Source organism: Callorhinus ursinus, unplaced genomic scaffold (genome assembly GCF_003265705.2).
Source record: "Callorhinus ursinus isolate GAN/ISIS: 27379988/994484 unplaced genomic scaffold, GSC_fseal_2.0 scaffold4, whole genome shotgun sequence".
Classification (NCBI taxonomy): Eukaryota; Metazoa; Chordata; class Mammalia; order Carnivora; family Otariidae; genus Callorhinus; species Callorhinus ursinus.
In genome coordinates, this window is record NW_027397066.1 from 29,002,939 (window position 1) to 29,026,589 (window position 23,651).

Consider the following 23,651-nt stretch of genomic DNA (forward strand, 5'->3'; position numbering starts at 1 on the left):
TCTGGCAAATAGACTGACCTTAGGGTAAAACATTCCTTTACTGTTCATTTACGCCACCCCTGCTCATCCTACTTCCCCATACCCTTTGTCTAGCCTTGGTTACTCCTTCTAAAAGAAAAGCCCTGTTGGGGCACCTGGGCAGCTCAGTTGGTTAAGCATCCAACTCTTGGGTTTTGGCTCAGGTCATGATATCAGGGTCATGAGATCAGGCCCAAGTCAGGCTCCGAGGTCAGCGAGGAGCTTGCTAGAGTTTCACTCTCCCTCTCCCTTGACCCCTCCCCAGGCTCAATCACTCTCTCTATCTCAAATAAATAAATCTTAAAAAAAAAAGTCCTGTTGACCTAATTTTTGAGATGCTTGCAGATTCCTCCTACTGGAATAAGCCCTCCTCTCAGCCTCCCCCTGTTGTCATAGTCCTTCCTTCCCTCCTGCAATAATGCTTTCCAAAAAAGTCTCTTCTTACCTAAGTCAAGAGTTGTTTTTTTGTTTGTTTTTTTTTATTTGAGAAGAGAAAAATGAAAACTAAAATAGAGAAGCCACATGGGGACCCAAAGCAATTACTGACAATATTAAGGTACATTTCATGATTGCTTTGCTTATAGAAACGTAAACTGAGAACCAGAAAACCTGAGGTTATTTCCTAGCTCTGCCTCTTAACACTCAATGTAACCTTGGGCAAGTCATAAAATTTTTGAGACCTGAATTTCTTTCCTGATGAAGCAGGAATCACAATGCCTACCTCCAGGGATATTGCAAGGATTACATGAGATAATGTATATAAAAGAGATTAACAAATTGCAAAGTCCCTTCATCTTGCATTTATTACCTATAAATGGCTCTACTCCACTTGCTGCTGATCACTCAAAACTGCTCCAGTCTTGTAAGGATAGTTTCAAATGTTTGCAAGATTATCAACTATGATCATCCCTGCAGGACAGAAAAAAAGGTAAATAGAGAAAAATAAAATTTAACCAGAAAAAACTCCACATAAGCACTGTTCATTTTTTAACTTGACCATACATAGTGTTTTCTTAAAAGAACTTCCCAGCAACACGGGAAGAATTATCTAAAGGACAGTTAACACTAGACTAGAGAGCGCAATAGAAAGAAAATGAAACATTCCAAGGGTTAAAAGAAATTAATTTTAAAAATATAAAATTTTATATGATTATAAAATATCACATAGCATTGTTTTAGAAGTAAAGAATTTAAGAAACATTTTTAAAAAGGGAGAAGCTTGTCATAAAATCAGCATTAAACTAGACTATATTTGCTTGAAGCTTAGGAAAATGATACTTTCTTGGGCTGTAGAATCAATCTTGTCATAAGAAGTTATTTTTTTAAATTATTAATCTTTAAGATTGAAACATTTTAATTTATTTTCTCTGGTGCAGAGAGGTAGCAGTTTGACTATTTTTGGACCTAAAGAGATGTTCGGGTTTTTTTGTTTTTTTTTTTTTAAGATTTTATTTATTTATTTGAGAGAGAGAGAATGAGAGAGAGAGAGCACAAGAGGGAAGAGGGTCAGAGGGAGAAGCAGACTCCCTGCTGAGCAGGGAGCCCGATGCGGGACTCGATCCCAGGACTCCAGGATCATGACCTGAGCCCAAGGCAGTCGCTTAACCAACTGAGCCACCCAGGGGCCCTAAAGAGATTTTTTTTAAAGTTTAAATCCTTAAAGTTATAGTAATTCTTTAACTGTTTTTTTTTTCTTTCTCATATTGAGTGACTTCTCCCTACCTGAATATTTTTCTTTAATTATTTCTTAAAATCAAAAAGCATTTTAATGTATATTATTTTCCTATTTCATATATCATAAACAGTACAAAACTAATCCTTCCTGAGCCAACCCCACTTTACTCTGATTCATTCTATTCAAGTATTTTCAAAGTTTTTTTTTTTTAAAGATTTTACTTATTTATTTGACAGAGAGAGACACAGTGAGAGAGGGAACACAAGCAGGGGGAGAGGGAGAGGGAGAAGCAGACTTCCCGCTGAGCAGGGAGCCCAATGTGGGACTCGATCCCAGGATCCTGGGATCATGACCTGAGCCGAAGGCAGACGCTTAATGACTGAGCCACCCAGGTACCCAGTATTTTCAAAATTTTAACACACTCTTTTCTCAAAGAGACTATATGTTATTTGGATTTTAAATATTTATGTTTCATTAGCCTATTCAGGAGCTAAACATACTAATTACGGTATTTAATATATTTACTTCTAAACAGAATAATGTCAAGGACTTTTTATAAATTTAATTCTATATCGGATATGTTTTCAGCCTTGAGTGGTAATAAATTTTATTTAAGTTATAAATACTATACTTCAGAATATCGTCATTGTTCATAACTCAGTCGTTGATATACTTACGTTTCATTTCAATTCTGGTCATTAGAAATATTAGCCCAAAGTTGTTGTTTTGTTTTGTCCTTGTATATTTTTCTTCAAGATTGTCACTTTGCAGAATAAACATGAATAAGAAAATATTTTAAACAACAAAGCAGCAATATTACTGTTTTCAGATATTTTTCAACACTGAGAGACCACTGAACATCATTGAATAAGATGTAGTTGAAACTGTAAAACACCAGAAATACTGGACTTATCTCTTAGTTCTGTAATTTTGTAACATAAACATCCCTGTGTTTCAGTATCTTCCCTTATAAGATGATGTGTGTATACCACATATTCCAGAAACTCTCATAAAACCAGTTTCTTAACATCTAATTAACTTCATTTAGAGTGTTAGAAAGTACAGCCCTTCTCTGATGAATCATTTTCCTCTTAAATAAACTTAGTTTCTCAAGTGTGACACAGCCAGCATTTATTATGTATTTATTATTTATCTATATTATTTAAATAATAATTATAATTATTTATAATCTATATTATTTCTTATTTCAGCATTTATTATTTCTCACATAAACAAGAGTAATCAAAAATTATGACCTGCAGAGCACCTTTGGCAGTATATTGCATTGAATTTTGTCAAGAAATAAACACAACTTCTATTTCCTTCCTTCCATCTCTACTCCATCATTCAACCATCACATTTATTACCCACATATTCTAATATGTTTTCTTGACTTTTTCAACATGAGTGGAAGTGATATGCATAGTTCTGTGACAAATCATCATTGTTCCCTGAAAACAACAAAATGTGTTTAATTACTTGTTTAGTTGTGCTGAGCACCATATAAAACTTATTGCAAACACATTTTTGTCTAGTTTAGTTTTACAATCATAAAATACATACACACTTGACCTTCAAACAACACAGGTTCGAACCACACAGGTCCACTTATATGCATATTTTTTTCTGATAAATATGGTACTGTATTTTCTCTTCCTTCTGATTTTCTTAATAACATTTCATTTCTCTAGCTTACTCTACTATAAGCATACAGTATATACTACCTATATAAAATACGTGTCAATCTACCGTTTATGTCATCATACATATGGCAAGTCTTCAGGTCCAACAGTAGGCTATTAATAGTTACATTTTTGGGGAGTCAAAAGCAAAGCACAGATTTTTGACCGTGTAGGGGTCAGAGCCCCTGGCCCCCATGTTGTTGAAGGCACAACGGTACTTATTCCGAAAAAGATTTCCCATTCAAAGTCATGTCTTGGGTGGCTGGCCTTTCAAATTGAACCTTTCATATCACATAGACTGAACTGCAGGAGAGCCCAAATCCTAAAATTTGCTTTCCTTTGACACCAACAGTGTTTTATTCCTTAGTAAACCAGTTTACTTTTTGAGTCTCTCTTTCTGTTCTAAAACACAGATAATGATCTCTGCTTTGTGTGAGTTAGGGGATTACTCTCAGGATCAAAGGAACGACTACCTATGAAAACGCACTGTGAACTATAAAATATAAGATGTTTTATTCAAACTGCAGTGTCACCTTTTGGAGTGTCCTTTCTTAAATAGATATTGTGAAAAGGGGTGAGGGAAATCTCATTAAAATGGAATAGGGGAAGCCCTGAAGGGGGAGCTCTCACACAGATACCATGCTTTGCAGCAGGTATAACCAGCAGGAAGAAGGAAGAGAATTATTTTGAGAAGGGAGGACAATTTTACATAAGAATTTTATCTTCTGCTTTTAGAAAAAGGAGTGAGATCCTCCCTGCCCCCGCAGCACAGCACTAACCACTGAATGCAGCCCATGAAAAACCAGCACAACCTCAAACTCGGGTTCTTCTCCAATGAACTTTCTTTCAAAACAACCCTCCCCTGTTTCCTCCTGAAGTCTAATAAACTCTAACCTTCCCTTTGTCTCTTTGGATGTGGCTATGGTTTGCCCAAGTTAGCTTGTCCATATAGAAATTCCTCTGCTATTCCCAAATAAACTCCTTTTGCGGGCAAGATAACTGACCATTTTATGTTTAAGGTTGGCGCTATCATCTAGACACAATTTACTTCTTTACTATACAAAGCTATGGGTACTCATAATTTCCATTATTAAAAGACAAGAATGGAAACATGTGAGTTTTCTATTTTAAAAACTCATTGTTCAGCCACCATATTTATATTTCTCTGTCATTTCTGTTTTGGTGTTTTCCTCAGAACTGTAGATAGCAGACATGTTAGAAAGTTTGATTCCATATATTTTGTGAATGACCACCTTAGAGTGACTTAAGTACTAGCAGGACATGTTTAATATTTTAAAATATTTAATATTTTGAAATAAAAAATCATCCCCCAAGGTCCCTGGAGGCATACTCTTCTCGTGTTTGTCAAATAAACCTGAAACTTCTTGCTCTAACATACAGGCCCACCTTAGAGACACTTGAGTTTGCCTTCCCAAACATTGAAGATTAATACGAAGACCAATATGAACTCTACATTCAAATAGTTCTAGAATTAGGGTAAAAAAATTTCAGAGTGAAAATGACCTTTGCTTGCTGCTTATTTAGCTAATAAGTTATAGGTTTTCCTTTGGGTAAAATAACCAAAAACGATAGATTTGTTTAAATCCATGAAATCATTCAGTATGGTGAAATCTGAATGTGCTAGAACCAACAATTAGTTTCATAGCGTTCAAATCATCTCACTCCAGGCTATACATTTTCTTTACTGGAATTGGTCAACTGAATTGTCCACACCATTTAAATTTGTCATTCTTTGGCTTTTTGCTTTCCAACCAGTTTTGCCTCAACAAAGCTCCATACTTGCCCCATCTCTGACATTTAGAATTGTTTTTTTTTTCTTCTTAATTGATCCATTCCCTCAATTTAAAAATATGCCTATCACCTGCTATTTTTTCTTGTATTTCTCTTTCCTTTTACTACCCTGCTCATGATAACTATGGTGCAAGAGAGATACAATGTACTTCTTGCAAGCTGAAAGATGGTGTCCTCCCCACTCAAAAGAACTTTCCTACAGGGCAGTTTCTTATCTCACCCTTCCTAAATTTCTGTTAAACTTTATCACCTGGAGTAACAAATGTCCCCTTGTGACAGAATGTTCATCCTTTACCAAGTGGGAGCTTTGCCTATTTCATCTCCAGTACATATAACGTCTTTAAAGGCATTATACTACTCTGTGGTATTTATGGTTGTGGTAACTCCCACTGCATGCAACATGGACTGGGGAATTTCTCTTATTTAGGGAAAAGGATGTATGATTTGTTGGTTCTATTAGTTTGCTAGGGCTGCCACAAACTGATGGCTTACACAACAGAAATTTTATTGTCTCACAGTTCTAAAGGCTGGAAGTATGAGATTAAGGTGGTGGTAGGGCTGATTCTTTCTGAGAACTATGAAGAAGTATCGAAATTCTATGTCTATCCTCTAGCTTCTGGTGGTTTGCTGGCAACCTCTGGCATTTCTTGGTATTTGGAAATATCACCCCAATCTTTGATTCAACTTCACTCGGTGTTTTCCTTTTGTGTTTACGTGTCTCCAAATTTCCCCTTTTTGTAAGGACACCAGTCCTAGTGCACGAGAGCTCCACCCTACCTCAGTGTGGCCTCATCTTAACTACCTCTTCAATGACTATTTCTAAATAAGGTCACATTCTGAAGTAGTGGGGTTAAGGTTTTCAACATATGTTGGGGGGGAGGCACAATTCAACCCCTAACCCTGGTATTTAAAATATTTTACTTTACCATACTATAGCCAAGTACATTTGTTAGATTCTCATTTGCAAGACTGAAAAATTGCTGGCAAATCTTGGCAGAGAGAGAATTCATTGAAAGGATAATGGGTATTTCAAGGATTGTCAGGAAGTTTCAGGAAAGCATGTACAGAGATAGGAGAAAACATAGGGAACTCCAGAAAGCCCGAGCCAGAGACAGTATCAGGCTTATAATAATTAAGTAAAGGACACAACTGTAGCTGCCATTGAATGCTGACACCCTGTCCCCATGAGCACTGTGTAGGCACTCAACTTTGGGAGCTTACAGCATGGCCTTTTGAACCTAGGCTGACTGCCATTGATGCTGCCTCTTTAACTCCCTAGCTGCAGATTCAAATGTTTGTTTTGGTAAGGGAAATTTGTGTCCTAAGATGGCCGACCACGCCAGCAAGGGAGTCCCAGCCCCTGCCCCAGGGCTTTTCCAGGTTCTTCTCCTACTCTGCTCCCAGTGCCCACCAATCCTGGTTCCTCTCCCTGCCCCACTTGCCACTTGTGCCAAGAGTACCCAGTATGCAGAAGTAGAAGTGTATAAATTACCCCCTTTGTTTGTGCTTGGGGGTCAGGCCTTTGGAGACCACTCTCTGAGCCCACTGGCGTTAAATAAACCTCCTATCCTCCAAGATCTCCGAGTGGCACCTGGTTCTTCCACTGGGCGATCCAGTCTTGGTTCCATAACAGTTTCGGCAAATTGATAGACAAGTCTGGACACTGTGTCTATACTTTGGCATTCTGAATGCCTGGGAAAACCATTTCATTTTCTATAGTGGGAAGTAAGCTCTTCTCCCAGTAAGACGCACATATTGGGAAATTCTGGAACTATATTAATGGGGTCTCTATGTTGGACAGTCTAGGAGTGACAAACGCCCTAAATAATGTGCTGTTATTTGTTTCCTCATGGTTTTACAAGTGTACCTAATATAAATAACAGCATATTAAAAATTGTCTGTGGGGAGAGGGGTGGAGGGGGAGGTATGGTGTTTTGGTGGCAAACAATAGTGAAATAAACACTGTAAATGTTCAAAGGCAAGAGACTTTCCTATGAGCCTGGGCCAGACATTGAGCAGAGCAAGAGGCAGGGCACTTGAAAAAAGATGGGACACTGAAGAAAGAAGGAACAGGACATCTTTGGGGTAAATATAATTTACAAATTTAGCCAGAGTGAATCATTTTTATAAGTGAGTGATGTATTGATATAACAATCTTTGTTTGGGCAGTTTGTTTATGGCCTTGCATGTCACAGTAAAGGCTTTGAACATTGTTCTAAAGATAATGGGATGTTATTCAAGAGAAGGAAGAGGTATATTTAGGAGTAATATTCTAACATATGATATTCTGCAGAGGAGAGTTTTGCAGGTACAAAACTTGATAGAAGAAGATGCAATAGTTGTGAAAAATGACTACAGTAAATGTAGCATTTTGGAAATATAGCAGAATAGTCAAACCTGTGAAATTTTACAGGGGGAAAGTAATAGAACTTGGTAAAGAAATAAAGCACTGGAAGACAAATACATTTCTAAGATTCCAAGCCTGTGTGACCACAAAAAATGTAGTTTCTTTGACATATATATGAAATAGGTAGGAAAACAATCCTGGGTTAAATATTTTATACCTTTGAAATGCTGTGTTTAAAATGGTAGCAGAATATTCAATAAGAAACGTGTCCACATAGAAATGAAAGCCTAGAACTCAGAAAAACGGATGAAGCTAAAGACATGGAATTGGGAGACATTTTCTAGAGACAAACAATCCAAACAACTTTACTCTGAGGAAGAGAGGTCCTGAGAAATAAACAAGTTCAAAATCATTGGAAGCTGTGAATCTAAAGTCAAGATGTGTTAGTTTGATACTACCCATGAAAATTCTCATAACCAGAATTTTAAATAATGGATTGTTGTTCATAATGAATTGTAGTATTATTTACCATTATTATTTACCATTTGTTTTAATTCTATGAAAGTTATTTTTGTGTTATATATAAAGCATGTCTATTAAGCAATACATTATATTTCCAAACATTCAGTATAATATTATCTAACTACATTATCTATATGTATGTTCATATAACTTTAATTATGAACTACAACTAAAAATAAGGGTCTTAAGATGCTTTAGATCTTCAATATCAATAGCTGTGATATAAATTATGTTAATTTTTTCTCACTAACCATCTTCAGCCTAATTCATATTTTGGTGGTGTATGAAATATGCAATATTCTCTGTTTTTTTTTCATTGTAAATATCAGTGTGTTTAATTATGCAGCCTAACCACCAAACTCACATTTAAAAAGTATAAATACATGAAATAGAAGAACATGAATTCAGAATATATTTGTATCTCAATTTCAATTTTTTTTTGATGAAAACTGTGGAAAGTTACAGTTGTTTATTAGTGCTCATTATCCTGAATCAAAACAGCAAGTCAGGCCAAACTAGTCTGGCCAAATGTAAGTCTCAAACAGTCTGTGACTATCACTTTGTAATAATAGTGGTGAACTGAAAACAAATCCTGACAGATATAAATGATGAATAAATCCTTATACACTAAAATTTAAGTTGCTTAGTTTCTGTTTTGCTTTTCAAAACTAACTTTGAACAAGTAACCCCATTTCCCTGAATTTTATTTGTCCCGTTGTTAAATGTAAATATAGATACTTGATTTACCTGGTTCATGTAAGCATGAAACAATAGAATTTAAAATGGCCTATAAATTACAAAGGAAATGAGAGAGTTCACCAAAACAGAAATGTCTTAAAACTGAAAACCGTCCATTGACAAACAAAAACAAAACAAAACACAAAGAAACTGTCCATTGACTTCTCCGGACATCACAGAAATAAACTCCTATTAAAAATTACTGATAAAAAAAAATTACTGATAATTGTTTTCTTCACTCTCACCTCCTTGCCATTGTTCAACATACACTATCCTGGCTAGTGTCCCCAACATTACACTGAAACCCATCTAGAGTCTAGACAATATACCCAATGTCATTCTTATTGCTAAAAATCAGCATATTGTTATTTATCTAGAACTGTAAGCAGAGTTTAAGAAAAGCAGCCATATTAAGGGAAAGCTTGGAGAAATTTTAGCCCCTGTCACTTTCTCCATCACTTCTCCTCAAGCCACAGTGAATGAACATATGTAATCTAAATAAAACTCGTCCCCTATCGGCCTCCAGTCACATGACTCTGATTCTGTTCTTAGAGCTCTCCTATGTAAACATTCCGGAGCTGTCAACATTAAACTCCTTCACAAAATGCATGTTTCTCTTGCTTTTGGCAACACCACCAACTCCAGATTTTCTAGGACAGGTGTGGTTGCTCCTTCACAGCCACTTTTGCTGAACACACCTCTAATGTGGTTTTAGGATGTCGGTGAGGTGAAGTGGGGTGGAGTCCAGAGCCGATGACTACAAAAGAATTCTTGAGATGTCTTTGGTGCGAAATGGTGGTTTATTAAAGCACATGGGACAGGATGGGACCCGTGGGCAGAAAAGCTGCTGCACCGGGGTTATGGGGGTGGCTGATTATATACTATGGGGCTGGGGGTGGTAAGGAAAAGGGAGGTTTCAAGAGAACTTTCATATGCTAAAGAGGACGTACAAGATACTGGAGGCCTTGCCATTGTCAAGTTAAGGTTGCTTTTCCCCTCTAGCAAGGCATTAACATTAAGATAGTTGGGAGATTCCTGGAAGAATGTCACACATGTCCCACCCAGGAGTGGGGGTGGGGGGAGGTTGCAGGATGTCAGCTTATGCTTTGTCTTCAGCTAGCCTTCTGCTCCCTCATCACCTCTATCTGGCATCTAAATGTAGGAACTCTTTAGAACTTGAGTTTAAGTCTTCTTCTCTCTCATGTATATTCTTTCTCTAGACAGTCATATCCATTCCTTGATTGTCTGCTAGCTATATGCTGATTAGTCTCAAATGTATATAGATCATATAGAAATATTTCCCTAACTGACCAATATTGACCCATAGGTAGGGACATCTTTACACCCCTATTCAGCAAGAAGACATTGAAGAAGATGAGCCCTTCCACCTCAACAACCTTAAAGATTTAAGTGTCAAAATTGCTCAGGGGGGGAATGATGAGGGAACAGAAAGCAAGCTGAGGACAAAGCAGAAGCTGACACCTCACAACCTCCCCACCACAGGATATATGTGACATTCCTCAGGCACTCCTAGCTGCCCTAAGCTAAGGAAAGGAAAAACAGACAGTTAACTAATAGAGATCACAATCCTCCAAGATCTGAGTCTCCTTCAGTTTACAAATGTCTTAGCAAACTGCAAGAACAAAGAATTTCTATCAATTACCTAGCTTCCAGAAGGAAATGTAGATACAATTAAATGTCCTTATAACCTGCAGCCCATTGACAGATAATTGAAGCAGGCAGAGTGTAATGTTCATCCAGGAAACTCCCAACTATCTTACTGTTAATGCCTTACTAGAGGGGTAAAAAACCCTCAACTTGACAATGGCAAGGCCTCCAGTATCTTGTACGTCCTCTTTAGCATATGAAAGTTCTTTTGAAACCTTCCTTTTTCCTTAACTCCCCCAACCCCATAGTATATAATCAGCCACCCCTCACAACCCCGCCCGCAACTCTTTCTGCCCCTGGGTCCCATCCTGTTCCCATGCTTTAATAAACCACCATTTTGCACCAAGGAAAAAATACAAAAAAACTATTTCTTGAATTCCACCATCAATATCTACTTCTTATTTGTTCTTTTTACTTGAAATCTCATAAGCATTTTCATTTATCATTTCCCAAATTTAACAATTTTCTCTCAAAACTTATTTTCTTCCCAGCTTTCTCATGCCAGTAAATGTCAATTCTACCAAAGTCAAAATACTGAGAATCATCCATGACTTTTCTTTCTCATTCACTTTCAACATCTATTCATTGGCAATTTAACTTGTTTGCACTACCTAAAAACAATCTCTCCCCATTTCTCCTGCCAGCCACTCTCTCTACTTCTACTCCTACTTCTTTAATCAATTCCCCACAGAAGAACCAGATGGTATTTTGAAAATGCCCTCCACTTCTAATATGCTGAAGGCTTCCAATTGTCTTTACATGTTTTTCAAAAGCCTGCATTTCTCTCTTGCTTTATCTGGTGCCATTGTTTTGACTCAGCTGCAGATGGCTTTTAGCCTTCGAGAGGCTATTAATTTTGTTCTTGCTCCGAGACTTTTGCACATGCTCCTATTTCTGTTTTGACAGCCAGCAGTCCACACACTCACATACCACATTACTAACTTTTCCCTATAATCTTCCCTCAATGTCTCCTTCCCTTAATTCAGTTACCATCTTGTCACCTCCTATGGAAGAACTTCCCCCACTATTTCAAATATATATACCTTATATTGTCTCATAAATCTGTGTATTTCTTGTGTATGTTACCTGCTACAAATTATATGTCTACTTGTTCTTTTAGTCACTCTGTCTGTTTTCACTACTTTAATTGTAACCTGAAAAGAGCAAGAACTGCCAGCCATCTAATGGTTACTTCACTGCCTGGTGCGTAGGACTTTCATCTGTCAAGTTTACATAGAAAAGAAAATAATTGAACATTTTAAATGAAACAGTATAACTAATAATAGTTTCCTATATTTGGCAAAATATCAAGAAAGGAAATATATTGACACCCTTAGCTAAAGAAACCTCAGCTATTCATGTATTCTCATACACGCAAATGGTTTTATTTTACTTTTTTTCACAATATCTTAAAGATAGTAGTTACTAACTTAGAAGTATTGTTATTATTTATAGCAACTTATCTATATATATATATAATTATTGCCTTTAATTTGTAGATAACAAATCCAAAATTTAGAATAGGTAAATATATATATTTTTTTAAGATAATAGAATTAAACAAAAGTAGAACAAGAAATCCTGCTCAGTGCTTTGAATTCCAGAGGCAGGTTAAGAAAAAAGTCACCTCACATGAATACATTTCAAAGAGAAGATTCTACTCATCTGTACCTTATAATTAATTCTACCATTTCTTCATTAAGCATTAACTTCAAAATCTGACCTTTCTGCAAAAAGGTCAAATATTTCACTCACTTCATTTCTCCCATCATTGCAAGTCTGAGTGTAAGCTTATGTTGCTTGAGGGCTCAGATTGGAAGAGCTCAGGCCAAAAAAAAAAGATTTCTTATGGCTTTTTATATAAAAGTAATGTCACTGAAGTATTCATAAAAGTTAGATATTAATAATGATGTACTTATTAACTTGAAAAGCATATGTGCAGTTTAGCTGCAATAATTTTTAAAATCATTTATGATAAAAAACTTTTCCTAAGTTTTCTTATAGAAAGAAGAAAACATTTCAGTCAAAGAAACAGCAAAGGTATAATTCCTTAGATATATTAATTGCTACTTGTGAGCACAATCATATTTTAAAATAAATTTACTGGTATGACATCCCACATTCCACATCATTTGGAACTGAATGGTATGCAGCATCTACATGACAAAAATAAAAACAATGTATTAATGTTAATTAATCTGAATAATTATCTCTTGTATAAGATGGTCATAAACATCATTTATGATTTAATTTTATATAAATCAAGATGAATATCATGCATAAATGTTAGTTAAATGATGAAGAATAATATTGTCATGATTGCAATGAGTTTATTGTTGACCAGATGAGGAGGAGGAGAAAAATGGGAGTAGTTAGTTCCTGTAGCTCAATAAAACATATGGAAATGAATGCTTTCATTAATTATTGGAAAAAATAATGAAAAAAATGTATTCCTTCCCCTTGGAAAAGATTATATCAAATACTTGTTTTTGACAGGGCCAAATAATTATTGAAGTACTTTACATCTGTAATACTCTATGATTATCAAGAATATTTCATCTAAATCAAAGTACCTATCTCCATGTTTCCCTCTTTTATGCATTACATAGTTCATTGCACTGACATTGGAAAAACTCAAGATAAAAAGTTAAGTTAAGATATAAATGCATGCCTTTTCTCTCTTTAATGACCCATAATTTCCACTCGAATTATGTCTTTCCATTCCCAAATCATTTAGTAGATATTGGATGTCTTATTACTGCTTACTCTCTTAAATTCATCTTTGAATTCACTTTATTTTTTCCCACCCCTATACACAATCAATCAAGTTAACGATTAGTTATATAAAATATCCTTTGATTCAGTTCAAAATTAATTGAATAATTGAATAATATGTGTTTCCAGCACAATATTTCATGTAAGGATCTAAAGATTCTTAAGGAATAGCCCTTCTCTTCATAGAATTGAGTGTATAGTGAATCTACTGGAAGAAAAAAAAAAGTGGAAGTGCTAGAATAGAAGAGGCTTAAGGAGATTTTAGGAATGGTCCACAGAAATTGATGTGTGAGGTGTGTCTACAAGAGTAACTTATTTTTCTGTGCAGGAAAGGAAACAGTTACAGTGGATGAAAAGAAACATGTATAAACTTTAAAATTCTTAAGTCTGAGAAATTATAGAGAAATAAGAAATGAAAATTATTAGGAGGTGAATGTAAGAGAGTAAACCAGAAATAAGCTAGCCTCTGATTTGACATGCAATTTTTTTTTTTCCTCCTGAGCACATGCATTGGCATGGTCAATTAAAAAAAATAAAATCATTTAAGGAAATAATTCTGGTAAAAACTTTAGAGTATGCTAGATTCAAGAGAAAGTAAACACAGCTAAGAAACATATGTTTAAAAAAAAAAAACCCAAAAGGATACAGTGCCCAACAGCTTTAACTTTTCCTATTATATGAATTATTGTAAAATAACTGATGTCTCTACCTTTCCCACTTTGTACTTCCACATTACATGGTTTATCATGAAATAATCTTATTTGGCCTTCTCACATTTTCCCTCTGCCATCACACAGAGCATTGTTTACCTATATTAAAGCGATCATCATTATTTTACTCAATTGTTTCCCTATTCCTAGGCACAGAATACATTAACTAAATTTTAACAGAAGATAACTACCAAAAGACAACTTTAGACTTGGTTATTTATTATATGCAGACATTTGGAATAGAGCAAGGACTCACCAACAGGCCTTACAGACAAGTTTAGTTTAACATTATACATTGCCTCTAATTTAGTTCCACAGATGAAATCATACTTTAAAAATAAGTAGAATTACCATCATTATACACACGGTTAAAGAATAACATATTCTGGATACCAATAACTGAGGAAATAGTAAAGCCCAATGATAAAGATTTAAACCTTAATAGTATCACTCAAAGTATTTTTTGATTTACCAAATTGGGATCTTCAGAGATCCTAACTTACAAGATTTATTTCTACATTTCTGAGTTCACTGGTGAATTCATTTCTAGTGGCTGGAAAGTGAAGATTGCACATACATATTTCAAATTCACTATTAACTTACTCTATTTTTTCACTATTAACTTACTCTACTGCTCATATATTCTTCCTTTTTAATTAATTGAGTTTGAGTGAATCATTTATCTTTTTAAATCTTTTAAGCAGATTCTTATCTATAAAATGGAAGTTCTGCCAATGATATGCATTGTCTATTTTGGGTCAGTGATTTTATTTACTGGATGTTAATTTCAATTTCAAGTGCAATAAAAATGGGCTATTTCCTAATCTCTTTCCTGTGTTCTTTCATTTGGTAAGTAACATTTTTATTGGGTCTCTAATATATTCAAGATAATGTGATTACTAGGTTCAAAGAACTGTACAAGGAAGACAGGTTAATGGGAGGTGTTGTCTGTTGTTAGAAAGAATCTGAAGAAAGAGAAGTAGGTAAGGCATTACTCTGGGAAGTAATGCAACCTCATGTACTAATATAAGTTTGGAAATGAAAGCTCACTAACACTGTTTAGACCAGTTACATGACCTCTTAGCATGTTCCGGATAGGTTTTTTGCTTTAGGATTCTCAGCATCAGTTGTACTCATTGCCTTTAGAACACCAGCCAAAACTAAAGCTGGCATAGTCTTTAAAAAAAATGCAATTACTTTTAGAGAAAATAAATGAAAATAAATGAAAAACTGGAAAGCCATTGTGCAAATGCTTTGACATTGTGCAAATGCTTTGACATTTTATTGTCTTCACAATATGGGTTTAAAGTCAGAGAACCCAAGAAGGGACAAAGTCAGGAATGTTTGTATATGTATCTTCTAGTTAAATGTTGGAATTCTTTATGATTTTTGTTTGGTTTCTATAGCTGCAAGGCCATGAAAGTTTAATTTCTTAGTTCTCAAATTATCAAGTTTGCTTATGTTCTTGCTGAAGCTAAAAATCATAAATATATTATGGCCCTAATTGTCCAAAGCATCTTTCTTTTTTGCTGCCAAGAAAATAAAGACGTGAAAATTAGACTATTTAATATAAACTTTGCAAATAGTAGTGATCATGGTGTTAAGAGGCATAGGGGAAGGAAAAGGCAATCAAGAAATATGAGATTCTGAAAGTATTTTTTTTAATTAAGAAAGATAGATTTAGGTAGTATATTATGTTGTCCACAAAAGCGGTAGTATATACGTGGATATATATCTATATCTATCTATCTATCTATATAGATATATATATATGAGGGGATTTATTATAGATATTGGCTCATGGAGCTATGGAAGCTAAGTCCTTTGATCTGCCATCAGCAAACTGAAAAGCAAGAGAGCCTGTGATGTGATTCAGTCTAGGCCCACAGGCCTTAGAATGGGGTGGAGGTGGGGCATGTTGTAAGTTCCTGTCTTGAGTCTAAGATCCCAAGAATGTGGAGCACCAACATCTAAGGATGGGAGAAGAAATTCCAGCTCAAGCAGACAAAGTGAATTCACCCTTTCTCTACCTTCTCATTCTATCAGGTCCTGTAAAGATTGACAATGCGGGGGACGGTGATCTTCCTTAGTCAGTCTACTGATTTGAAAGCTAATCTCTTCCACAGACACTCCCACACACATACCCAGAAATAATATTTTACCAGCTATCTGAGCATGCCTTAGCCTAGTCTTGTTGACATATAAAATTAACCATCACAGGTAGATAGAAAAAAAAATCTCAAGGTAAAAGGAACTACTAGTTTAGGTGAAAAGGAAGATTAAGAAACTTGTGATTGCACCTTTCATTTATGGATTCTCCAATTCCTCTACATGAATGGAGGAACTAAGCAATAATAATAATAAGAGTTTGATACTTAAAGTTCATTCTATTAATTATTTTCTTTTCAAAATATTAAGTTTCATGGGGCGCCTGGGTGGCTCAGTCGTTAAGTGTCTGCCTTGGACTCAGGTCATGGTCCCAGGATTCTGGGATCCAGCCCTGTGTCAGGCTCCCTGCTCCGCGGGAAGCCTGCTTCTCCCTCTTCCACTCCTCCTGCTTGTGTTCCCTCTCTCGCTGTCTCTCTTTCTCTGTGAAATAAATAAATAAAATCTTTAAAAAAAATTAGGCTTCATGGAATTGGTGACTTAAGACTATAAAGATAGCTGCAAAAAGTCCTATATTTTATAAAGAATGAATAATACTTCTTTTTCATGACTGACAAAGATAAGGCTAAATGTTGGGGCACCTGGGTCGCTCAATCAGTTAAGTGTCTGCCTTAGGCTCAGGTCACAGGACCCTGCTTCTCCCTCTCCCTCTGCCTTCTCCCCTTGCTTATGATCTCTCTCTGTGTCAAATGAATAAATAAAATCTTAAAAAAAAGATAAGGCTAAATGAAAGCAATTATTATGAGATAGTCTCCTGATCACGGTGGGGAAGTGACCCCTATAAGAATTTTCAATTGCTGCATTTATCAAGATAATTATATGTTCTTCCTCTTTAAATTTTTAAAGGTTGGATTAGATTACTAGAGAAACTTTTACACTGTTCATGCGTTCTGAGATGAGTCCAACTAATGACATCACACTTAAATGCATTATTAGATTCATTTTTTTCCAAATATTTTATGTAGGTCATTACATGTTTTCCCACAATTTTCAATTCTCTTGTTGTCCTTATCTGATTTTGTTTTTAAGGTAATAATTGCATTATGTAATGAATCTTTATCTTCTCAAGAATATTTTGTAAATGATTGTATTTATCTGATCCTTTCCTAAAATTCTTAAGTAAATATTTATCTCAGTATGAAATTGTAGGACATTTTCTTTACACACAACAATAAAGAATGTACATCATGCTTCTTGTCATATGTGTATAGGTATATATGTCACATGTTAAAAAGACACTGTCAGAAACCATTCAAGAGGTCATGTTATTTAAAACAGACTTGAACAAATGAGTGTTTCAAATTGCACAGTAGAAAACAGAACTTTCCCCCATGTCTACATACCATACTCTCTTCCAGAATAATGAATTTATATTTGAAAACATAGATGATATAGAAGGAGGGGGGAAAAAAAAACACAGAAAAATCTTTCTCTGGCTCACTTAGCAACATAATTAACTTTCCCCCTCTCTGTGCCTATAACTTCAGTCTAGCCCAACACTAAACCAGAAAATGTCTCTTCCCATGAGTTTTTTTTTTCCTAAAGCATATGTTTTCACAAAAGTATGTAAAGTTAGTTTTATGTGAACTAAGTAAAATTGAAGATTAAAGTCTCTTTATCTAAAAAAAAATGTCATCATATGGTCTCTGCCAATGAAATGATCTTAAACACTTTTTAGCTTTTGTTGTACTATCTTCTGTCACATCTCTATCTTTTGTTTTGTCTGAAGATCAATCTATCTTGAAAACATTAGGGTGCATTCTTCATACATATATATTTTCATTTTTCAGCATAATTTGGGCTTAAAGGTGTTAATTTAAGGGACTGAAGTAAAATGAAAATCTGTCTCCCTTGCCATTTCTTCTGTCTGAAAAAACTGTCAAGAGAGGAAAGCATTCTATTTTCAGCATTATTCCTGAACTGACTTTGATAGTCTCTGTTCCCATATGCAAAACACTATTATAGTACTTAGAAACTACATTAGCACTAATCTCATTAATTTCATTAGAATTATTTTTATGCTTTTTGTTTAAATTGGAAGTGAAGAATTCATCAAAAGATCATCTTCCTTGGGAAACAGCAGAAGCATGACTAGTCTTGTGGCTATGCTTATAATCACAGGGGTCACTTTAAGGGATGGTCCGATAATTAATGCTAGTAGGTAAGAGTAACAGAGTGCTCTATGTTTATTTGTTATAATCTAAAAATATAATCTTTCCTATAGTTCCCTGGGAGTCACTTTTTATTGCTATTTTCATTTTGATAAATTACTTTGGACTACAAGGAAGATCACTTATTTTTGAGTACAAAATGGAATATGCTATTAACATTCTTATTTTTTATTGCATTTTAGTTTTGGGTAAAAACAACTTTACTCATAAATAAATTTGTGTACTGCTCTTTCTATGGCTTTGAGAGTAGACATAAATCAAGAACACATAGAATTTAAGCTATTTTATGGCTATAAAATCACTATTCATTATGTAATTTTATTGGGTCACAATATATAAATATAATTCATGACACACAAAAGATTGCATAATTCTAGCTTTGTTTCTGCTCTGATTTCCAATCTGAAAATAACTCTAAGTTAAGTAAAATGCCCTTCCTGAGTCTTTCAATTTCATACTTTTTTTTCTTCCTGAAGTCATGAACTTACTAATTCTGTAAGCTGTTTAACTACACAAAGTTATCAATTGCTAAATTGCTAGCTATGTTTAGAGTACAAATAACATCATGTTTTATTGTTTTAAATTAAATTTAGCTTGGCCTTCCCCATAATAACACTTGCCAGTGATCCTGATTCGTAAATTTCCAGGTCTATCTTTCCATCTTTCTAACAAAGAAAACAGTTTCCATGAAAAAATGCAGGAAATGTGCTGGGCCATGTGTCCTTGTAAATTTGAGAAATCTGGGCGGACCACTTGAAAGCATGGGGCTAGGTAGTGCTTCCACGTCTTCCTGTGTGTGAGATGTTCATCCAGACTCCCAACTGCTGTGGCTTCTAGTGGGCTGCCATCACCTGCATCCCCATGGCCATTGACCGGAACTTCCACCAGACATGTTCACTTTTCTGTGTATGCTGATGAACATGCAGTTTCCAACACATCAGTCCCCTGGAATCTGACATCACTGGGTCAGGGCTGGGCACACCATTTCCCCAGTCTTTTAAACTTTAGAGCTTAAGTCCTCCTTCTCTTCTCTGCTCAGACATTTCAAAATAATGTTTTCTTTGGCTTCTTTCAAAGTATTAAGGAATATTTAGAGTTTGCATTTCGAATATTCCAACTTTCCTCTTTTATTCTGACACACACACAACATTAATCTACAGGGATAAATTGAGGCCGAACCACAGAAGACAGTGCTTGAATACATCCTGGAGTGGGTTGCAAATGGCATTTGATGTATCCTTTATTCATGTTAATGAGTCTGTACATTGAAAAGTGCTGTATAATTTCTCAATAGGTTTTCCAGTTACACTGAATTTTCAAAACTATCATCCTATTTTATTATTTTCTAAAATCATCTGTTTTTATGGACTTCAAGTAATATACATCCTTATTAAAAGAAACAGTCCCTCATAACCCAAATATGAACACAGGCATATATAAATATATATGTGCGTATATACAAGTAAAAACACATATATTTCTATGTATGTGGATATATGCATATACACAATATCTACATTTGTGTTGTATTAAGAGATAGTTATAGCCTGTTTTTTTTAAGATTTTATTTATTTATTTGAGAGAGAATGAAATAGAGCATGAGAGAGGGGAGAGTCGGAGGGAGAAGCAGACATATGTATGCGTCACGTACGTGCCTACCATCTACACTATGTATACACGTACGTACCATCTATGCTGTCTATGTATGCGTCATGTACGTACGTACCATCTACACTATGTATGCGTCACGTATGTGACTTTTATTTCTGAAGTTCCATTTCAGAAAGAGAGAGGGAAATAAAATATTTTAACTGGCCATTCTGTGTATGCCAAACATCAACAAATTTTGAAGAAAATCAGGCACAGGACTTAAAGTAAAGTAAAACACAAACAAACAACAACAACAAATAACCCTTAAATTTTAGTGACATGCAACCCAGTCCTTTGATAATCTTTAGCCACCCTACTGTCAGAAATCTCATATTGTTGCTTTCCCGTGTAGGGTCCAGCCACTTACAGTATTGCCCATTTCTTTAACTCCTGTCTTCTCTTCCCTTCTCCTTTTTCCTTTTATTTCTAAATTTCCCTTTATCCTATAAAGTTTCTTGGCTATCTCTTTATTTTTCATTATAAGACCTGCTATGAACTGACTTGTGTTTCCCGCCCCTCAAATTCATATGTTAAAGCCATTACCCCCAGTGAAAATGTATTTGGAGATCAGGCTTTTCGGAGGTTATCAAGATTAAGTGAGGTCATAAGGGTGGGGATCTTATCTGATAGGATTGGTGGCCTTATAAGAAGAACAGTTTTATCTCCCTCTACTTGCATGCATGAAGAATCGCCATGTGAGGACACAGTGAGAAGGTGGGCATCTGCAAGCCAGAAAGAGAGTGGCCACCAGGAACTGAATTGGCCAGATCTTTGATCTTAGACTTTACAGCCTCCAGAACTATGAGAAATAAATTTCTGTAGTTTAAGCCACCCAATCTATGGTATTTTGTTATGACAGCCTAAGTACACTAAGGCAACACTTACTTTGAAATCCTTAAATTCCATGTCCATAAAACTTTCCATGTTATTTCTTAAGCATGGATCATTTTCTCCTTAAGAATAGACCTACAGCAGATAGTAGGAAAGGTGTTGTTTCTGTACTTTTCTTCTGTTAAATTCATGTGATGAAATTTGGCATTTTTTTGTTTGAATCTGGGATGCCTATTAAAATGGCCCTGAGCATCCTGGGAATTAATAAGATTGATAATGGATTGGTAATAACCCAGAACTAGCTTGTGTACAATCTGTGGCCCACTGTCAAAATTATAAATATAAGTAGATTAGAATTGATAAACCAAGTTAATTCTCTCTTAGTCCACTCTGTATTAACTGCTCATTTGTAATTCTATCATATCAGTATATTTAACTTTATCACCAAATGAAAATCTTTTCTAGAAAAACCACTTAAAGCAGTGTTTCCAGTCAACATGGCATTTTAAGGTATTAGTTTCAATATAGCTCTAAGTCTTTTTTTTTAAGATTTTATTTATTTATTTATTTGAGAGAGAGAGGGAAAGAGAGGCACAAGCAGGGGGAGGGGCAGAGGGTCAAGCAGACTACCTGCTGAACGGGGAGCCCAATGCAGGGCTCCATCCAGATCCCAGGATCCTGAGATCATGACCTGAGCTGAAGTCAGATTTTTAACCTACTGAGCCACCCAGGTGCCCCTAAGTAAATCTTAACTAGGAATTTCTTCTTCTTTCATTATGGGTCAGTTTGTTAGCCAAGAATAAAACCCATTCATTCTTCTTAGGCTATAAGTTACCAGTCCTGATAATTTGGGACATATTTTTCTACCTTTTGTAAACAAACTAAACTAGACTAGGTTTATTTAAAAAGCATAAGTTACATGTGCCTTTCTAAATATATCTGATAATGTTGCTTGGTGATACCAATGTTGTTTTGAAACATTGTATCCCTCAGTAAAAACCAACTCAGCTCCACTCTGATGCATTGAAAACAGTCACCTTTTCTTTTGTGGTGAAATTATTAAACATATTCTTCTCATTAATGGAAGATTATAAAACATAAAAATTTAAACTCTTTTCTTTCATGAAAAAAATATTAGTGGTGTCCCAGTTGTCTGGATTTTAAATTGAATTGAAAACAAATTCATGACATCAGTAGCTTTTGATTTTTTTTTATAATCCTCTAAAAATTACTGTTATTGAATCAGTTCAGTGAAGTAAATTATTGATCAGAAACAACAACATATACTTCAAGTAGTAATATAATGAAATATAATATAATGAAAAAATACTTCATAGTAGTTCAAATCTATATCTCAGTAAACAATCTAGATTTTTCTTAGGGCTGAGTAATATTCCATTGTATATATATTCCACATTGTCTTTATCCATTCATCTGCCATTTGTGACAACATGGATGGACTTTGAGCATGTTATGTTAAATGAGAAAGACAAGTGCAGTATGGTATCGCATATATATGGAATCTAAAAACCCCAAGCTAGTAGAAACAATAAAATTGTGGTTACCAGGGGATGGGGAGTGGGAGATAGGACAGATGTTATTTAAGTGTACAAATTTGAAATGAGTAGCAAATAAACCCTAGAAACCTAATGTACAATATAGTGATTATAGACAACAATATTGTTGTCTATTATAATCATCAAAGTTGCTAAGTGCTACATGGCAATCATATTACAGTATATGAATGTATCAAATTAATGTATACCATAAATTTACACAATGTTGTCTGTCAAATATATTTTAGTAAAAAAGCATAGATTTTTGTATTTGAGCTGGCTATAAAGAAAAATTCAGCTAAGCTATGGGTTTAATTTTTGTAGTTTTCTTTATAATTCTGGCAACTTGGATAAGCTAGTTAACTTATCTGTGTCTATAAATAGTGATAACTATACCTACTTCATGGAATTATTTTGAGAATTCAATATAAAAATATAAAAAAATCACTAAGTTGGATGTTTCTTCCCATAATGTGTCTTGCTTTTTAGGTATTCAAGACATAATAGTTACTATGATAACCATTATTATGATTTTAATAATCATTGCTATAAACACAAATAAAAATAGCAATTTAAAGTACTAAATAGAAGAAGTATAGGCTTGGCACTGCTTTTATGTTCAACTTGTTTTGGTTCCTGGTAGAGTAAAAGATGAAGGTTAAAACATTTCTTTGCTTAGGATGCAAAACATTTCACTTCCTGTCCACATTCTACCTTTGAAACTGGCAAGCCTTTTAAAATCTTGACCCACTTCAAGTCACCCTACACTCTTAAACAATAGATGTCTCAAGACATCTGATGTTTTAGGCATAAAATTAGGCATAAAATTCTCTTTTGCCTGTAAATCCTTCTCTTCTTCTCAAAATGTTAATCTCTAAGCGTATTTTTGATGACATCCTTCCACTTCTCCCAGTTTGTTTATTATTTCTTTTCCAATTCACAGAAAGCATTTTATTGATACTTCCATAACAGCAAGCAGCTTGATGAATCATCGGTTCTTTATTTGTATATCTGCATCAAGACTATGAGTTTCTTGAGGATCATTATCATTTACTAATTATCTTTATATCTCCACTGACTAGCAACAGGTTAAATTAATAACATGTGTTCATAGATCACTCTCCTGACTTTTAGGAAATGAAAGATGAAAGTATATTATGAAATAATCATCTAGCTCATCATTGATAATTAAAATTATGTTGTTGGTAAAACTTCAGTGAGTAGTTTAGTCAGATTATGTATTAGGGAGTACATTGGGTCCTGGAGGCAGTGATAGGTAGGGTCTAGGTGGCAAAACAGATTATGGAATATTTTTAGAGATTCTTATAGG